The 3,575-nt window shown below is 46.6% G+C and overlaps 1 pseudogene; it reads right to left on the bottom strand.

Annotated features, from left to right (window-relative positions):
- Nucleotides 1-2: 2 nt before the first annotated feature.
- Nucleotides 3-860, bottom strand: LOC106725691 (annotated as a pseudogene).
- Between the last annotated feature and the right edge of the window lie 2,715 nt (nucleotides 861-3,575).

The following is a 3,575-nucleotide window of genomic DNA, read 5'->3' as shown; positions in this document are numbered from 1 at the left end:
TTGTTGTAATTGCCAAAATCATTGTAGCTTCCACCATGTCCAGAATTGCTTCCATCATTAACAAATCCATGATAGCCATCCCCACTGCCACCAACCATATCCACCACCACCACCGCTGCCACTGAAGCCACTTCCACCACGAAAGTTTCCTCCACGATCAAGGTTGTCATGTCCACCAAAACCATCAACGTGACCACCTTCGAAGTTTTCAGAACCACTTCAACCTCTTTGGCTGGACGACGCACTAGCCATCTCTGGCTTAGACAGGGCTCTTCTTACTTCACAGTGGTGGCCATTCACAGTAGGGTATTTCTGAAGACAATTTTGTCTACAGAGTCACGGTCATCAAAGGTTACAAAAGCAAAGCCTTTCTTCTTGTCACTGCCTCAGTCAGTCATAATTTCAATCACTTCAATTTTCCCTTACTGTTCAAAATAATCTCTTAAGTGATGTTCTTAAGTGTCTTCTTTAATACCAGTCTTAATCTTTTCCACAGTTGGCACCAGGTCTTTGAGAATCTTCTCTTGAGACAGCCCTCTTTGGTTCCACCACTATTCCGTCCACCTTGTGTGGCCTCGCGTTCATGGCTGCATCCACCTCCTCCACAGTGGCATAGGTGACAAACCCAAAGCCTCTGGAGCGCTTGGTGTTTGGTCACCACACCACCACACAGTCCGTGAGCGTTCCCCATTGCTCAAAATGGCTCCTCAGACTCTCATTGGTTGTTTCAAAGTCCGATGAAGCGATGAAGAGCTTCCGAAGCTGCTCCGGCTCTTTGGGAGACTCAGACTTAGACATGATGACTGCAACAGGGGGAATTCCAACGATGCTTACTCCGAGGCATTCACCAGCAGAAAGGAGTTGTCGGGGTCCAACCCCAGCAGGTCCAGGGGTTCCCAAAGGTGTGGACGGAGTCAGCGAAGAAGGAATGACACGGAGACAGCGTTCAGTTGATCAGCAGCCTTTGTTATCTCCATTCCAAGGTCACTACTCTATTGTTCTGTTAAGCTACAAGGAAGTAACTGAAGGAGATTATCCTACGTGATTGTTCATAGTTAAAGTGATTAATTACCCTCCTGGCACTTAGTTAAGGGGTTTTATTCCCTTCCTTAGTCCTGTTAATCCCTAACTCCAGGGAAAAATCCCCACCTAGGGAAACAACCTTTCTCGGAGAGATGACCTTAGTTAAAACACATAGCGCTAAGAAGGGGAGCAAACATATTAAAAACAGTATGCCATATACGCCAGGTCCCTAGAAACATATGCTGTGCGGATGTTTCTTCCCTGCAGCTACTCTGTCAAGCAGCAAAGATGGACTGGCTTCCAGCAAGGAGTGATCTAAGGAGCATATCTCTATCACTTCACTTTTTATCCTATCCCAGAGATCCCCCCCACTCCCCACCCCACCTTTGCCTTCTCCTCCCTCCCTCGCTCCCTCATCTATCACCAGTGGATTTTCTGTAACCCACTTACATCTCTTCCTTGGATTGTCACCTATAAAACAAAGTGACGCCCCGGCCGGTTTTGGTCAGTGGGTAGAGCATCCGCCTGGGGACCAAAGGGTCCTGAGTTCGATTAAAGTCAAGGGCGCAGGCCCGGGTTGGGGGCTCGATCCCCAGTAGGAGGTGTGCAGGGGGCAGCCGACCGGTGATCCTCTCTCTCATCGTGGATATTTCTCTCTCTCTCTCCCTCCCTCTCCCTTCCTCTCTGAAATCAATAAAGATATATTAAAACACACACACACATACACAACAACAACACAAAGGTATTATTCCACCTTTTTATGTAGTAAAAAGTATACTTGAACAATGTTTTGTACTTGTATTTCGTGCTATTAAAACAGGGAAGTTAAAACGGGGAATTTGGGGCATCGGGGAGAGGATAAAAGGGATTGACCTTTGCTGTTTCAAAATGGCGGCTGCTGCCTTAACTGGTTTGGCTCAGTAGATAGAGCATCGGCCTGAGAAATGAAGGGTCCCAGGTTCGATTCCCATCAAAGGCACATACCTTGGTTGTGGGCACATCCCCAGTAAGGGGTGTACAAGAGGCAGCTGATTGAGGTTTCTCTCTCTTTGATGTTTCTAATTCTCTATCCCTCTTCCTTCCTCTCTGTAAAAAAATCAATAAAATATATTGAAAAAAATGGCGGCTGTGAAGTCACTGGAGCCAAAATTGCGGCTGCCTCCTGCACGCCCACAGACTGGGGATGGAGCCCACACCCCAGGCAGGTGCCCTTCACTGGACTCGAACCCAGGACCCTTCTGTCCGCAGGATGACTCTCTATCCGCTAAGCCAAACCAGCCAAGGCTAAACTCCCTACTTTGACAGAAAGGATGACTTGTTTATTTCCACACAACTGTGGACGAAAGGAGGGGCCACATGCTGACCCGACGAGCTCAGGGAAGGCCTGCGTGGCGGTCTTGCAAACTGAAAGGCCTAAAGCGACCGCAAGGATGGTCTGAAGGGAGACTGTTACTAAGAGCAGTTGTGGTGGGTAGTCGCGTCCTAGGCCGGAGGAGTCTTCCCTGACAAGGTCAGTGTTTACCTGAACCCATGGTCCTTTTGCATCTAACACAACATACCTCTGAAATGTCAGAGGAACTTGTAACATCCTGCTGCCTCCGCCCCTCCTGCCTCCCCCCACACACACAAGCAAATGCGCCTGGGCGCCCTGCAGAACAGAGACCATAAATTCCTTCATTGCTATTGTTATGGCAAGTCATTTTTTAAAACATTATTATGAGAGTAGTTTTGATCTCACAGATCCCCTGAAAGGATCACTGGCACCTTGCAGACCACACTTTGAGAAGGTGAAAAGCAGAGGAAATGGAAGGGTCCAAGGGAAGAGAGTGTTTCTGGTTGCTGCCTCGCCTGTCCCAGCTCCTGCAGGCTCTCCTCCTCTCCTGTCCTGGGCTGTCCATGATACAACATGACAAAGCCTTTGAGAGGCCCGGGCACTGAGCCTTTGACTTGCTCGGCTACTGGCCTCTGCAGTGCTGCTAGGAAAGGTGGTGGTCTAAGACTCTTTTTTATTTCCTCCCAACTTGAAGAATTTACTAATAAATATACTGTATAACGCTACAAAATATCCCAATTGCTGCATAAACCATCTAGAAATAGAACTGACCAGAAATGTATACGCTTCCCCTTGTGGTTCTGAAAGCATCTGCTCCTTAAAGAGGCTGTACTGATTACTTGGAACATTTTCCCTACACACTTTATTTTCAGTTGGCGGTAATTGAAGAGTCTGGAAAAAGAATCCCTGGCTTTCTATGTTGTTCATAGGAATAGCCTGAAGGATGGCCTTTCCTTGGCGATACCACATGTAAATAGATCTGGAAGCTTTGAACTGTGAGTCTATTGGGCTCCCTTCCAAACATCTGAGGGCTTGTTGTATATAAAAACATGACACTTGGTAACTTGTATCAAGGTTCTAATCCCTCATTATGTTACTATAACTACCTTAAAGAGTATATGTAGTAAACAAAATATTTACCTGTGATAGAGGATAATTAATAGAATTAAGTACATTTGGTTATTTCTGAGATATATTGCTAGAATAAGCTTTTATTTAA

This window comes from Myotis brandtii, unplaced genomic scaffold (genome assembly GCF_000412655.1).
Source record: "Myotis brandtii unplaced genomic scaffold, ASM41265v1 scaffold1037, whole genome shotgun sequence".
Taxonomy (NCBI): domain Eukaryota; kingdom Metazoa; phylum Chordata; class Mammalia; order Chiroptera; family Vespertilionidae; genus Myotis; species Myotis brandtii.
This window is presented reverse-complemented; position numbering and strand designations above follow the sequence as displayed.